Here is a 17,390-nt window from a genome sequence, read left to right as displayed (position 1 = left end):
GAGGAGAAGTGGAGAGGAAAATGTGTGGACGTGGATTTCTCCCTTTCCTTCAGATTTTTTTTTTCATTTCTCCACCCGGGGGATGGGAATATTTTTTTGGGGGGAGAAAGATGCAGGGACAGGAAGAACGGTAGAGAGAGAGAGAGACAGCCTTTTTTCTTCCTTTTTCTCTCTTTCTCTGCATTAACCTGGTGCCCGCTCTCCCCTCCCTAAGGTTGACTTGGTGACTGAAATGGAATGTGCCACATCCTTAATTCTTTTTATTGCGTAGCTTTTGATTTGTCATCAAGATGATTAATTATCTTTGTTTCACCATGAATGATACATTATCGTTTAAATAAGGCTCAGAGTTTTCAAGTAAAATGTCAAGATGTTAATAAAAAAGAACAAAAAGGGCATAAAATACCTTTTTTTATTGAACATTGGTGCATTGCGCTACAATGTTAAAAGATATTTTTTTCTGGATGAAAATATAGGGTTTCAATTTGAGTTGTAGAATAAATTCAACCTTGCTTTCTCTAATGTACTTTATTGATGTGTTACGATGATATAATTTTACTGAAGACTGTTCTTCACATCTATTGCTAACAACAAGCACTGGAAGAAATCAAAAACTATGCTCAAGGTTTTCCAATTACGGCAGGAATCAGAATATTTTATCGTTAGTAGTATCATCTATGACGCTTTGATCGAGCAATTTGACACCTTTTTAGTAGCTGCTCGCTAAAGTTTATTTATCATCTCACCTTATCGAAACTGCCGCAGAAGTATTTCACACTTTCAATCAAACCATCCAACTTTTGCGATGTAAAAAAATACTATTTTACTACTAGTTAGTTATTTTACTCTGCACGATAAAAGCACTCCATGTCTGCTCGGAATGCTGTAGTGCTTGCCATAAAAATAACATGAATAAAATGTAATTGCAGTGATGTTATAAATATCAAGGTCACTTAACATTTAATGTCGCTGAGAAAATTCATACCGCGATTGCATTGTAGAGGTAATTAATTTACAGGTTGGAAGGAACTTTAAAATTCGAACGATTGCGAAACAAATGTTTGCAACCAGTTAGCGAAAAATGGAAAATTGAGTCGTTTTAACCGAAGCTGATATAATGGATTAGAAAGTTATGTTTTCTTAGGGAAGTTTTTCAACTTTCCTCGAGTCCTTGCACGTCTATTCCTCCCCGTCGCTCACCTCATTCTGTGCCTTTCCTTTCGCTTCCCGTCTTGCTCACACCGTAGTATCGGAGAGAGAAAATAATGTTACCATCAAAGAAGGAAGGGTAGTGGCCGATGAACTGAAAAAGATTTCGATATGAGATCCCTGAGGGGACGTTGCTGCGGATTTCGGGGTTGCTAAAATCACGCGTGTCCCACCCCCTTCACCATTACTCTCAATTCAATGCTCATCCCCCAACCTCTTTTTCACCCACGCTTTCCAATGCTTTCCAGGTTATTCCGCCTATATAATTACCAACTCTCTCCCGCGAACTCACTGTTTTCCTCCCCCTTGTTAGTTCAGCGAATTATGAAGCACTTTGAAGGAAATAAAAACCGACGGAAACAATCGCTTTGAAAATACTAATTAATTTCTCCTTCCTTCCAAACTTGCATTGCCCATGTAGCTTACGGTTTCTGTAAATCAAAAACGTTATCTTTTTTCAGATTGACGTAATATTTTGTTTTTTCTTCGAGTGCTTTAGCTGATGGTAATTGGAGGACTAGAAAAGTTTTTGGCTCATTTTGGAAAAGAACTGTAAGAAAAGAACCGTAGTGCTGAGGAGTTGTAAGGGGATACCTAATTACTGTAATGACGGAATGATAAAGTTTCTTTCAATAAAAATAATTAGTATAAATATAAAGTCAGTAAAAAATGGCATATTTCGTCTGTTGTATTTTTCAATTTCTAATTGTGATTGTAGTTATGTTTGCATAAATACGTTTTCTGGCCAACAATTGAATAATTTTAAGATTATTAGGTACTAGTCAACTATGAATTTTAAGTCAAATTAATCATGTGATGATGGATTGCAAAGTATTTCATCTTTGGAGATAACCAAATTGCAAATAACTTATAAACATTGCTGACTGTGTTTTCATAATTTTCCTTACTATCGTAATCAATGCTGCTTATTTATTTACCGATCAAGCGGACTTAGACTAAAAAATGAACGTATATTTTGGAGATTTGAAATTCCTCGTCGTCAACCAGTGACAAAATAAGGGGATTTTCACTCCGACAGAGTCTTAGAAAGCACGACCACCGCCACATGGGCCACATTGTGGACTTGTGACGCCAACACCTTGTTCGGAAAAACTCACCCCGAAGTTTGCTCTGAGATAATGGCTTGGTGGTGTCTAAAACGCCCGACCGGCAATTGGTATACATATATGGGCTAGAATTCCGGCTAAGTAAAATAATTTTTAATAGGGACCTTCATCCTTTGGTGTGTTTAATGAACGCAAACTTAAAAATAATGCAAATTAATCTCGCAAAGGGAATTAGTTCCATGGGCGTGATTCAAATCACCAAATCAAGGAATAATTTTCATTTCTAAATCACGCTTAAGTGTCTCCACCACGGTGTCACACTTCCTTCCCTCTCGTAGTGTCGGAGGAAATTCATGCAGCTGAAGCTTGTCAAGATATTTCTTGAATTTTTGTGCGGGATTTACGATGGGAGGAAGGGCTGGCACTGAGTAATCCAGTCTTTTTCGAACAACGGCGTCCATTATCGCGTCTTCCGCGTGTCATTTCGCGACTTTCCCTCTTTTTTTATCGCCGCTAAGCATTCACGCTCTGCAGGAATGCTCCTTACTAATTCCACGCAGCTCGCCTTTCCCGCTCCCATTTCCCAAGTTTCTCTAAAAGCCCCACAGCCCCTGCCACCCACCATTCTCTCCCTCTCTCCTCGGGCGTCCATCTCCGTTCTCTTCTTCCCTTTTACAGTTCTCTCTCTTCCTCCCAAAGCCTTCCTCTCCACCCTTCCTGCCTTCCTCTCATTATGTACCACAATTCTGCCGTGCCGAAGCGCTTTCTAGGTCTTTACATATTCATTTATTTTTTTTCTCTCACCTTCGCTTATCGGTGCTCAAAAATAGCATGTGCTTTATTTCCTTTCAGGCTTTTTTCCTTCTCCATTCTTCGGCCTTTAGTCAGTTTGCCTATAACTCCGTATTCTTTGGTTTGCTGTGGCATTATAATCCATTCCTCCTGTTCAAGGGTTTTCTCAGAATTTTATCCATCTTATTTAGTTTACAATGTTTCCTTCACCTTATATTTTTCAATCCATTATTGTGTTTAATATTCCTTAAGTTTTTCCTGAGCATACAATTATTGCGTTTTGTATTTTATTTACTTTTTCCTCCTCCTTTCAAATTGACTGAAGAAGAATTCATTTCTGTTTCTGTGTATGATCTATTGTGTTTCTATTGGTGGCTGTCCATACTGATTCTTCGCACCTTCTCCAAGTCTTCCATTTCCTAATTTTCTGAATCCGTCTTTCCCATTCTTCCCCGCCACCCGCCGATAACCCAGTCATCCGCCTTCCTTCTCTTTCCCGTTCATCTTGCGTTCTCTCCCTTTTCCACGTTCTCCTTGTCTTCTTCTCTTTCCTCATTATCTCCCACCTATATTCCGCAAAGAACACCTTTTAGGGCTGAACTACTCGTCTTCCTTCCTCAGATTCATGAATACCATTGATTAGGACGCGTGCTTTTTCCCTAGTAATTATTCTTCCTCTTTTTTTATCTCCGCCTCCCCCAGTTTCAGTCCACCTCAAAAATCACACGAGGGTTTTACCAGCAATTTTTTCATCCAAATTTATTTTCAACTCTTCCTTCCTTGAAAAATATTTATGTTTTTTCTTCATTTTAATTCCTTTAATTATTGTACTCATCTTTAGCTATTTATGTTTGAGACAGGTATTTGTTTTTCTTCTTGCCGGAACCGTTGTTGAAAGCTACTTTTCATTGAGACCTCTTTTTATTGAACAGTATTTCGTTTAATTTATACATTCATTCTCAATCAAATATTTTATGTAGTGCAATAACGGAATCCGTTAATGGATTCCGGTAAGCAGAAAGTCCAGTATTCGATATGGTATTGGTGATATGTTCCACAGCAAATAAATTTAGAAAATATGAATTTTTAGAGCTTCTTCTATGACTTCACTAAGTAGTTGAGATACATAATTTGCCGATACAACGGTATCAAACCTAGAACGCGTCCCGCTGCGGTCATACCCTCCACAGTTGAGATTCAATTCAAATTTGCACTGAAAAATAATTTCCTATGGTGAATTTTCCTTTATCTCCAAAGGCATTATTTTTTATGGTTTCAGGATGGAAATTTTATTTAATTTTACCAAATCAATTCTGCCTTTAACTCCTCAGCGATCATTTTGACTGCAGGCTCGGCATGTGAAGAATGCTTACTTTACACTTTGTTATGAATATCATTATTATTGTGGATATCATTTCAGGACAGTAGAATCTCGTCTAAGTAGATGCTATCTGTGTTGAAGTGCTGTGTAGGTGACTGTGTTTGCAGTAAAAATTCTGCACCTTTTCATCGTATTGTTTCTGGTGACTGAGTGTAATGAACTACTCGATTAGGTAGGTCCGTGTCCGTGCACGCATGCTCTACCGTTTAGCAGCTCCTGACGGAACTCGCGAAGGCCCTCTTGTTCCAACTCACTCAGGGAGTGCTTTTCCATTGCCTTCGTTTATCTATATCTCCACTTTTTCGCAGCGCAGCCTTGATTCCGCCTTTTGCCCACTCCACGCCTCACACCGCTTCCCTCCTTCCTCTCTTTGCTCTCCCTTCAATGCTTCTACTCTTTTTTCTTTCCTCCCTGTGCGTCGCCCTGCTTCACTTCACAAACACTGAACGATCTTTGTACCCCACCCTCTTCCCTGCTCAAAGCAGGGAAAAAATTATTTTTTTAAATTATTTTTTTCAGTGGATCCCTTTATGATACTCAGAGTTTTGCCGGTGGGATATAATTTCCCCTTTTTTTCGCGAGTTTCTCATTTCCACTGGGGAGGATAAAGAAGAAACAGAAAAAAATCGTGTTTCGTACGTATACAGACACACCGTCCCATTCATCGTTAAGGAAAACCCGTCAAGGAGTGATCTCGCTGAACGCGAGATTTATTTGCTCGTGTCTCCCTGAGTGCGTGTGTTTTTTTTCTTTCATTCGACCGCTTTCATTACAGCTACTTCTCCAGAATGGCTTTCAAGGAGAGGGGGGAGATATAAGGAGGCATATGGAGTTTAAATCAACGCTGAGGAATCATCCTTAAGAGTTGGTTTGTTTAACGTTCTAGTGCAGCCCGTAATCTTGATATTTTCAAGGATCGCGAGTTTTTCCAAAGAAAAGAGCAGAAATGCAGTTTTTCGCTCAAAGAATTCTTTCATGTCCATGAATGTGGAATACACCTATATGTTTTAGGGATCCACGTCATTTTTACAGAATTCTTTTTTTAACATAAGTACTAAGGGTTACCCCGCTCTTCCCTGCTTACTTTTCCGGCACGGAATCTTTGAAACTTGCTGTCGAGATTTGATACAATCCCTCCCCAGAATTATCGTTGGATTGCTTAAGAGGCCAGTAGCCTTGTAGGGGTAACCGTCAGCGAGAAGTAATGTTGTCCTCGGAGTCCAAACGCAAATGTAGGATAAATGGAACGGCAAGTCCATGGTACCTTTTCGCAGGGTTTATGAAGTGGTACATATTCTAAGTATTTGTATTTTTAGATATATAGCGACTACTTGAAAATAAATTGATAATATCTTCAGAAAAAAACTGGCTGCCAATGATTACCGTAGAACTAGTGAGCCCCAACTTAGTAAATATTTTGGTTTAAGTGAAAGAATTTATGCGTAATGCAACATTTCCTTGCTTTGAACTAAAAACAGTGGCTTTAAAAGTATTTTTCATCCCACCTTGTCCATCTGTCTAAAAATCACGAACCTGGAAACTAATACAGGGCAATATACTGAAAAATATCGCGTCACCTTTTCTTTTGAATTTCCTTTTGCTGCTTTGGGTAAAATATTCCTTTCCATGATGAAGCATAGTTTATTCCCGGATATACCCCTGGCAGTAAAAGTTAGCAGCCAACTCTGGGACAAAGCCTGTCATTGAAAATTCGATCTTTCCGCTCTAGCGAACAGCATTAACGATCAGTTTTCCTTCCTCATTCCTCAGCATCTGCGTCTCATCTGCAGGCGCTTCCTTCCCTTCCTTTCAAAGTGGATATCAAGGGCCTTCTCGCTCTTCCCCTTTTACTTTTCCGGCAGGGAATCTTTGAAACTCACTGTCGAAATTCGATACGATCCCTTCTGGGAATCAGCGTTGGATCACTTCGGAGGTCAGCAGCCTTGCAAGGGGTCACCGTCAACGAGAGCTGATGTATGTCTTGAAGTCTAAACGCAGATGTTGGATGCATGGACGGGCGAATCCGCGGCTACCAAACGATCCATTCATTCGCTCAATCATTATGCTGCGTCGGGGCGTCTGGTGGACTGAATCTCTCTCTTTATTGCTCCCACGATATCTGTTCCGATGGACGTAATGTTTTCATTTCCTCGTTACAGAACGCCAGTCTTCATTTCCAAACGAATTATTTCCCCTCGTTAAGTTCCCATCTCGCATCGGGGAATAGGAACGCATCCTGTTGCTGAAATAGCGAAATTTTCTGGGGACGACTATCCTTCGTTTGCATTTGTTGGGATACGGGATAGAAACTCAAAATAGTTTAAAATAGCTTAACCCCGATGAGAACAAATATGTTAGATATATAGCTGTATACGAATTTCCATATGGACGTTAGGCTAGCAACTGAGATCGTAAATGCTCGGAACAATGCATAGGTCCACAATCATAACGCCACTTAGTGATAGACTGGTTAAAAACAAAAGAAATTAGAGGTCCGCCACGGCGCCCATCATTAAGTACGAATAGTTTGGGTTGAAAAGAGTTACATATCATTTTGTCGCTCCAACTTGAGTAATACCACGTGAACGGTCACATGTGTGCCAAGAACATTAAAATAAAAAACCAACGCTTAAATGTTTATTTTTATTCAAATTACGACTTATCAATCATTAATCATTTTCAAACCAATAAATTCGAACTTTTTTTATAGAGTCATGTATAAATCTACCATTTTTAAGAACAGGTGAAATAAATTAAAGTTTTTATCAACTGTTTACTAGGTGAGCAGAGGAAGTTTTAGAAAAAAAATAATTTTCCTTATGTCGATGATTTAATATGTGTTAGCTGTTTTAATAGTTTAATAATAAAAAGAGTCCAAATTGGTTTGTAGATTTTCCATATGCACATGTAATCGTAACTTACGATGAAAGAAGTTATGAATAACTGAAAGTAGTAACATTAGAATACTTGCACGTTCATTTAACGCATAGAGGTAATATACAAAGGTTCATAACGGTCATTGCATCCTGTACTCCGCAACTCATTCTTGATTATTCTTGATACCATTTATGACTTCCCCGATTTCAAATAGACCTATATGTTGCGGGCATACCTCGTTCAGAATCATAAAACGTCATCGGGCTTGTAATAAGAATTCATTTACTTAAAAATCCAAATTCTGGATTATAGATAATAAAAACAGGTAATACTCAGGTAATAATGAAAAAATCATTACCATGTTTACAACTCATATAGGTATTTAAGCAATTACATGATACGTAGTGTGACAGTCTTGCAGTCTATAAATGTATCTACTTAATAATAAAATTCATTGAGGTAGATCATCACTGGGTAATGTATAGGCATTCATAATTCTTTCCGTTAAAATTCTCTGAGCCTTTGATATATACCTACACACATAAAAGACTTCAAAACATTTGGTATCCCGCGGAGTGATCGTGGCATATCGATAGGATTGCCCATTGAATGTTGGATGTGCTCCAAGTTGTCATCACGAAATATTACGTATTGACGCACATGCGACGAAGATTCATTCAAGTTGGTTTCCAGAAGCAGGGAAAACAGCATGAGTAATCGAAATGACCATAATTGAAAATGATTTGAAATCGGTATTTAACCCAACTGGAAATTTATAAATCACCAATGTATCGGTTAATAATCTCTATTTTCCTTTTAAAGAGAATTTAAGTTAGCAAATTGCATGTTCTATTTTCACTTTTGTGACCGTTTTATTCTATTAAGAAGAGCAATTGGAAATTATGAGTGTTAAGACACAATGAGTAGGTATATAAGATAGCATGTAGTTTGATAACGCGAGTAGAATCTTTTTAAGTGTTCTATATCAGTTATTTATTTTGAATGATATGTTGTGTAGCAAGAAAACTATCAATAAATCCGGTTCTTTCAATATTATTAATTTCCAAAGCTGAAATTTGGCATTTTGGTAGGTTTAAGCTCACAGGAAATAAAATGAAGTTTCAATAAACATTATTTACTTTCAATGCAGGTATTTTCAATCTATAAAACTGCGGCAATACAATTATTTCATGCGAAACCATTTAAACTCGTAAACCTTTGGTTGATGACATTATTATTTATTCCAGTGAAATAAATGGGAAGAACATTTTCCCCAATATAATTTATGCTCCATAATTTTGATTCTACTCTGATGTAAGCCAGTAAGGGAAATGTTGACTAATCCATTGGATATCGGGACCCAGGGATTTGAGATTAATACGATGCCCTTGTTTGTGAGATGTGAGAACGTACAAACAGCATCTGCTGTTTGCTCTCACTCTTTACCCCAGGAAAAAAGTGAAAACTGATTTCCGCTTTAGGCTCAGATGCAAACAATATTTGGCGGATAACAACATCACGCGGTCAAGCAAGTGTTGTTCAATTGGCATATTTGAAGGGAGAGGCAATCGAAGAATATTTGGTGTAAATTCACTGACTGGGAATGATAATAATGAAATGACAGCAAATCGACACTGTCTGACCGCCGATAATTAGTTTACTCATGTTACTTCAGAGTAAATATTGAATGTTTTAAGAGTTGATGTCAAGTTGATGATGCTCGATCACTATCCTAGTCAGGCACGAATTTTATTCAAAGCTTCAACATAAGGAAAATAGTTTCCCTATCAGTTTGGCAATGGCTCTTTTGCAACAATACGGTATATATATCAAGCTTATAAAAGGATTTTTTTATTTTATCCATAGATTTATCAGTAAAAATCGTAGCATGACCAATTATATTGGTATTTCAACTTTTTTTTGCCACGGCAATTGTTTTCCGTGCATTGGCGTAATAATGGGGTGTTGTGATTTCCACTGGTAGTTGAAAAATAATCTAGCTTTGTCATATTCAATTTCCATCCGGATTTCAAATAATATTTATTATATTATTTGGCCTACATTTACGATCCCAATGAAGGTAGATTTCCGTGGGTTAGGATAACTTTTAACCTATTGTGGGCAACACGCCTAAGAAGTATTTTTAGCAGAATTCTGGAGAAGCTAGAATTCGTCAAGCGAGTTGAGCGATGGTTTTCGGACGAAAAAGTACAATAGAGTAGCAGTTTCGAACATGTTCCCTCACCACACCTTGAATATGCTGCAAGCATATGTGATTCGGCAAAGAAAGATTTTTTCCATAAACTTAATAATATGCAAAGGAAAGCCATGGAATACGTTCAAAACTGCTACGGTCGTACCACAAGCGTTATATATACTCGTAGGTTTGGGTTGCTACCGAAAATAATTTCAAACCATTTTCATTACCTGTGTTTTCTATTTCATATGAATGTATTACAACTTAAAGATATTATGTGAATGATGTTTATGTTTTTGAATGGTAGAGAGTGATAGATGCATCAATTTTGTTTGATAGTCTGAATAATATGTCCCGGACAAAACAGTCCCTCGAGCAAACTGAACGCTGTTAAGGATCCTAATTTTGTCACTGACGGCGCGGGTCCTTCCCCTACGTAGAATGAACATAGAGGTACCATTCGGAATGCTATATGTCCTTCCAATTGGAGGGATAATATTTCGGGACGAAGCGAGGTACAATCCCGAACCGCCCAACCCCACCTATCCCGCAGTCTTCCTCGCACCGTCCATCCTATTTGCCCACCAAATTCCCACCATTCTCGTTCGCGCTCTCGTAAACACACGCATGTACATTTACGCACAGCCCTCAATCAGGCGACCGACGCCCCGCGATCAATCCCAGTTGACAAGTTGCTGTCCGAAAACATTTTTCGCTCGCGGCTAGCCGCAAGGGGGCACTGCGATCGCTGGGTTCAGTGGGGGCGTAGGTTTTCGCGGTGTGTGCATTTTGGGTACCACCAAAGGGGAACCGCGGATGTCACACTTGCCGCCCGATTCGACGTCGCCCTCCCACCCACACGTTTGAAGCCACCGGTCTATCTGGCCTCCCCCTCCTCAACCAAAAGACCGCACCCACGGTCTGCCTCATCATGCCTACGTACTGTCGCCGCGCACATTGGCGGACGAGTCGCGCGGTCAGTTTGCCGTCACACGGCTCTCGGGGCTGTCGATTATGACAGGAGCCTATGGTGCGCGTCCTGGGTTAGTGGTTTCGGGGGCAACGCTCGCAAAGAGATTGCGATTAATGGGGATTAGATGCGCGTCGCCGCCATCATGGGCGAAGGAGGGGGCTTCGACTCGCTGCTGATGTAAGGGCGAGTCTTTGGTCCACAATTTTCGTATTCCCTCACTCTCTCGTATGGCGCGAAGTAAGGAATAGATCCATTGGAAGATCAAAGGGTTCTGGAGGAAGGGAGATGAAATTGGATGAATTTGCTGTCTCAAATTGACACATTGGTTTAACTAGGCTCTAGGATCTGTTGTTGCAATGCAACGTGCATTCAAAGCCAATATCATCAATCGTGCACTCTAACTGTGGATATTTACTTAAAAATCGTAATCATGTGCAATATAGTTATGATTTAGCGCTGATTATGAGGTAGATGTTGCAAATCGGTTTTCCCGAAAATTTAATGGGATATAAAAACATAACAGAAATGTTATAATTATTAGCCTGGATTATTTTTTCTAATTTACATACTAGCTCTCTATATTTTTGGGTCAACTATCACTCACTCAGTTGATCACGGAAGGCTATTTTATATGTAACAAGCACTTATAAAGAATACGGAAAATGACCATTCAAAATAGCATCTGTTTCAGGGGTTTTCTTAAAACAAGTTAGCAGCAAAAAAAGCCCCTTGAACCTGCAAAATTCTACCACTGCTTTCATTAAATCAATACAATCCGTTTCGTGGGTTTTCTTAGAACAAGTTAGCAGCAAAAAAGTACTTTGAGCAAATATTGTTTGAAAACTACTATTAAACTATCGAATGAGGGAAGCAGTTATATCTTGCATCAAACGAATTCAATTTCATTCAAATTCAACTTCAATACTTCCAAATCACCAATGCCAAATCCACTGCAATTACCGGCATTAACAGCTCTCCAAGGTAAAACTGGAGGATGCATAATGGCTATGAACCATGGAAGTTTATTTTTTTTATTATTTTATGGGAGAAAGGTACTCAGCCTGCCAGCCCGATAGGAATAATCAAGGATAGGCAAATTTAGGATGAATTGACGCTGAGAAGTGACTTGGACTTTCTTATCAATTCACCCTTTAAATTCACCTCGCCTAGCGGTTTTCACGTCATGCCTTTCCCTCGTTCTCCCAGCCATTTTTTCCAGGAATCCAGTCCCTCCGCCCAACGCGTCTCTTCCTCAAAGGTGATTACAGTGTAGGATTAAAGTATCGGATCAAATTATTATCTATTATGGAGTCAAAGCAATTTTACTCAATAATCAGATCTGCGTGAATCAGATATAATGCAAGAGATTTTTTGGGTACTAAAACAATACACGTCTCACATTTTTTCATAATTGCAGCTATTTTGTGTGTTGAGATATCCAGAAATTTGTTTTTTTCCTAAGTTAATGAACATTTCCTCATCATAAATATGTGAATTTCCATTTAGTGAAGTTCGCAGTTTTTGCTTAGTTGGACGCCGGTGATTCGATCTGGCTGGCTGGCTGCGTGTATCTCGTTCATGAAATAATTCAAATAATACGGTTTCATGGCCTTTGGTCGTTTAGGTACTCTAAAGCTTTATTTCTTAGAATGATGTTAATAAACGTATTTGCGGTAGCTTTGGAATTGCTGAATTGGAACCATTACGAATGAATTTAAATGAAACAAAACTACTTAATTCGTTTGATGAGAGATGTCATTACTTTCCTCATACATAGTGAGCTATAGTTCACAAATTTCCATGTATTATAGATATCTTATTGATAGAATAAAAACATAACTGTAGATATGTCACGGATTTTGTTCTCACTGCATCAAATTTTATCTCCGTAGAAATCTCCATAGTTGAGATGTGAAGCAATCTGTTCGGACATTGCGGTCATTCACAATATTCAGGTATTCACAATGCGTACGGAGGTCCGCATTTTCTAGAACGAGGTATATATTTTATGGGAATACTTGTAAAATTGCAAAGTACCAGTACAATTTTAGCTGGCATAGGAGGGGACAGATGCAATCGTACACAAGGCGAAAAGATAATATTTTCTTGCACGTTCTTTCTTACACGTGCATTAAAATAGGGTAGTGAAAGTAGAGTTGTGCAGACAATATAAATGGAAATATATGCCGGAATTTTTAAAGCGTGCGCAGATTCAGTGCTGGCAAGGGTCAAACTGGTCGGGGTGGAATTAGGGTGAGCCCATGTTATGGAGGTTGATGGCATGATAAATACGGCAGGGCTGTTTCCGAGTCTCAATTACGGAAATGAGGGATTGAATTATCCGAAATGGTGCGCCCTTAATTTTGACAGATTGCTTTATCTTGTCTTTGGCGTCACACCACGGCCCTACCAAAATCTGTCATTTAAAGGGACCTAGCGAGGGAGATTTAATGATATATTATTTCGTGGTCACGGAATGGAATCGACCGTGAGGTAAATTGAATATTTTTAGTGAGTAATTTTCGCGATTTCTCTCTCAAATCACTCTTTTTTCGAGTTTCTTTTATAAACTGTTTTATTCCGTGTGCGATGACCTTACAAGAATGTCTGCGATCGATAGTTATTCGGTATCCAGCCAAAATCTAGTCAGTTTTACCTGAAAACTAGTTCTATTAGCTATTATACAGCTAAAAGAGATCGTTGTAAGTTTTTGTTTAAGGCATTGTAATATCAGATCATGTTCCTACATCTTGCTACCTATCCGATTTTATATTCCATTGTAATCCATTATCAGAGCAATACTTCCATTCTTTTTCTTCTTTTCCTGTTTCCGTGAGAATTTTCCAGATAGCCAAAGAAATTTTAATTAATATTTTGCTTGCTTGATGTTACGCTATCGTATCCTATTATTTCACTCTCCAAATTCTACACCGAAGTGATTCAATAACATTGTGAGTTAGTGTCATCAGGTCTAACGTTATCGAAAAGAGAAATGTAACTTTCTCAGTTCATCCGCTGGGTGAAAGCTCGTCAAAGAGAGAAACTTCCAACGGCGAGGTAGGAATGTTAGGAGGGAAATCCATATTTTGTGAAATAGGCAGTTTGAAACAAATGGACGAACATTTTTGTCTTTCTCCTGCGGTCCTATTGCAGAAGAGAGAGGTATTTTTTTCGATCACGAAGTTTTCCTCGGCCGCAGTTCCTAACTCGCATTTAGTGGTGAACAGGGTTGAATATAACACAACTATTCCATGATACATTTTTCCCATGAAAGCGTCGCTGATAAATGGATATCCCTGTTCTTAAGCATAAACCCGCACATTTTCATTCTTCCTCTTGTTTTCTCAATTTTGTGTTTGGAGCTCGAGATCTTTATTTACTGCATTTGTAGTACCCTGTCTTTGCAAGTGGTGACGGCGTATTTCCGTTTGAAATAAAGACCTAAAGACGATTTTATAGGCCTATTAAAATCTTCTTACTAAGAGATAAATAAAACGGTATGAGAGCATATAAAAGTTTTGCATGACAGTACAATTTCCGATAACGGATATAAAAAGACTGATTTAAAAATAAAAACGAAACTTCATAGCTGGAGAAAATAGGAATTATAACTACTTTACATGATTTAGAAAGGTGGATTTATTGAAATTATACATTTATTAAATAAAAACATTAAAGAGTTCAAAGTTTCTACGAACGCTTGTATTAAACCTTACATGTTGTTCGCTCTTGTGAAAAACAAACATTTTCCCCATATTTTATCCTCTCTGCTGTCGTAAAATTTTGTATTAAATCCACGACTGGAATGGAATTATGGAATTTTCAACTATGTGTGCATTTTTAAATAAACAGTTCATTGGCACTCGCAGATCAACCCATTCATGTTGAAATACCGAGGTGTTGAGTACGAATGTAAATCTCTTGTGTAGAGCAATTGAAACGATCGTATGAAGATGAAAGAGCAATGGATAGGACACATGATGAAGCATCCACTGAACGCTCGAGTGCCACGCACACTTTGACCTACATCATGATTCATTTCACATGCGGAAAATTGTGCCCCATAATTTTTTTTATCGTATTTCTTTTATCCCACTAAATTTGCTTCCCGTTTCATCGGGGGATAGAGTGGTATTTTAAATGCGAGCCGGCAATTTATTTTCCCAGGAATCATTTGAACTGCTGCGCTCTCTGTTTTGCGTGGAAAGGTATTATCCTCCTGCGATTTACGAATAGAACACGCCATGGCAGATTTGTGATAGTCCCTGTTGTTTCTTACGCAGCAGCTTTTGTTTTGTGTAAAATGTATTCAGCTGGGCATTATATACAATGCGGGTTTTGTTTGAGGTATCTTGTTATATAATTCTGACCTCGATCAACCTAAAAGTGGCTCTTAATCTATATCTTCAAGGAAAATATGTCACAATAATTTGGGGTGGCAAATCCTGGGAATTAGCAATTGCTATATATATTTTCGAGAAGTCCACCCATAAATTACTTTAATAATTACAATAACCTTGATTAAGCCTATTGCTCTGTAGTAGATACTGCGCCGAAGTTAATTTTCCCTGCTCGTAGAACTGAAAAATTATAACAATATGAATACACACCGTGAAAGAAATAATATAAATCGTTGTAATAACATTCAGAGACCATAGGGATCTATTTTAATTTCCCAGAAATTTTATGAGCAGTAAAATTTATGGTATCACCAATATTGACATAGTTTATAACGGTAATACTGCGCTTAGAGTTAATTTTAAGTTAATATTTAATGATTTCTCAAACGTATGACAGTAAAAAATTTCAAGCGCAGCTGAAATTTTTTGGCATAAAAATATTATGCGAAATGTTTAATGTGTTAAAACAATGTAGATTTATACATTTAAATGGTATCTACCTATCATTAATTATCGCAATATGTAAATGAAGTATATACATGCTCTTATTTTTTCACTGCGTTTATAGAACCATCGAGTCTCAAAAAGAACAAATATTAAGTGAAATTAGAATAATTTTATTCGATATAGCCATCATTTCTCGGGGATGATCATTTTATATGTATTGCTAATATTTTATGTTATTGCGTTTCATATTTCAACATTTGTATAACCTCCCAAAAACCCATTCCAGTGGGATTTCCAATGGTGTTTGCTCTACTCATTTTGAAATTAAAATATTCATGTCTCAAACAAATCGTTTGGAGCCAACATTTATGTACTCAGAATTCCATCAGAGCTATATCCAGAGGCAGACTGTTGCTGTAATCTCTCCCATTTTTCACGAAGTTAATTGACTACCAATGAACTTGGGACAGATACTTAGCACTTCCCATATTAACTATTCCTTGGGAAGCGTTAATTGTTAAAGCTGGTAAAAGCTTAAGTGTTAATTTATGATAGATAGTTTGCAGATTAGCAGCTACTGAGAACAATTTTTGCAGTATTGCATAATTACATGTAGTTTTATATTTCATCTACGTGGGCAAAATCGATCTTCGATATTCTTTGATTTCATGTAACCTTGCATTTTAAAGCTAGTTATGTTAAAGAAAAAATATTTAAAATGATTAAGCAATGTGATCTATTGACACCACATATGTTTTGAAGTCTCACTGATATTTTTAGTTAGCTATTTGAATAGTGGGCTTTACACTCAATATTTTGGTGTATATGGGATACATTTTCCTAGAGGTAAATTTTATCAATTTAAATAAACTCCCTTACTCCTCTATTTAAGAAAATATAATATATTTAGAGATCTATATGCTTGTTATAGGGATGTGCGAGTACTCGAAAATTCGAGTCGAGTCGAGTGGTTCGTACTTGACTCGTTTGATTCGAGTAGCATTACGAACGTCGAGTCGAGTAGTACCGGTTACAAAGCTGTCGAGGCTAGAAAGTTAAAAAATTTGCCGACAGGAAGGGCTATCATGAAACTCATGAAATTATATCGTTTTTAAGTCGTTATGATGCCCTGGCCTCAGTTCCATAATAAAATGATTGCAGTTGATATGTGTTTTTTTTTAATCATAAGATTCCCAAAGCTTAAAATTAGGCAAGAAGTACCTACTTGTACAGCCGCAAAAGTGTTCGGCGAAAAATATTTTTCAGCCGACAGTAATATTGTAACATGGATACGTTAAATAAAACGATAAATGTCACCTGAATATGATGGGTAGCCATTAGTGCAAAATGGAATAAAAGTGTTTATTACCAGTTTTCCGGTTTTGAAATACAACATTCTTAAATTCATCCTTCATATCCCTTTGAAGCGATTACTGTACCACTATGGAAACAAAAATGTCTCCGGAGAGTATTCGCATTCTAAGATGATAAGATGTTAAAAGGTATCGCTCGTTCGTAGGAATTAACTTCAGTTCCGCAGTGATTCCATCTGAATATTTGTTGGGATAGTTAAGGTTAGAGCTAACCCTTGTCTTATCTTAGTCACTATAAGCTTATCAAGTAAGGGTATTGGGGCTAATTCCTTTCCTCAGGCAACCTCGCTTGGCAAATAATTTTGAATGGGAGAGTCCAAAGACGTTGAGTGTCCGGGATTTACAGTTAGGACCCATCGGTTGGTAGCCCAATGTTGTACAAAATAGGCGGCTTCCACACTCCTTCAGAAAATATCTATAGCCATGAAAATATTATTTTTTGATCAATACCAAAACTGTTCCCTTAACTTAGGCAGAGACCTAAATGACAGCGGAGGAATAAAAGCGTCCAACTGGAAGGGTTTAAAAAATGCTCTCCCTCTCGTAGTTCCTTTGTGCTCCTCCCAAAAATAATAAAAAGTCCTCTTTCACCGAAGGCATGGAGAGAGTGGAAGAGGCATTTAGCGCGTTGGCGACGGGAGCAGGAGGGCCGACACGACGGCTATACTGGATTC

General features: G+C 38.0%; 1 protein-coding gene across 2 annotated transcripts in view; it reads left to right on the top strand.

Annotated features, from left to right (window-relative positions):
* The window catches only part of LOC124153454 (lachesin-like), an 810,730-nt gene that overhangs the window by 697,238 nt on the left and 96,102 nt on the right, over nt 1-17,390 (top strand). The gene's annotated exons all lie outside the window — the stretch shown is intronic.

This window comes from Ischnura elegans, chromosome 2 (genome assembly GCF_921293095.1).
Source record: "Ischnura elegans chromosome 2, ioIscEleg1.1, whole genome shotgun sequence".
Taxonomy (NCBI): domain Eukaryota; kingdom Metazoa; phylum Arthropoda; class Insecta; order Odonata; family Coenagrionidae; genus Ischnura; species Ischnura elegans.
This window is presented reverse-complemented; position numbering and strand designations above follow the sequence as displayed.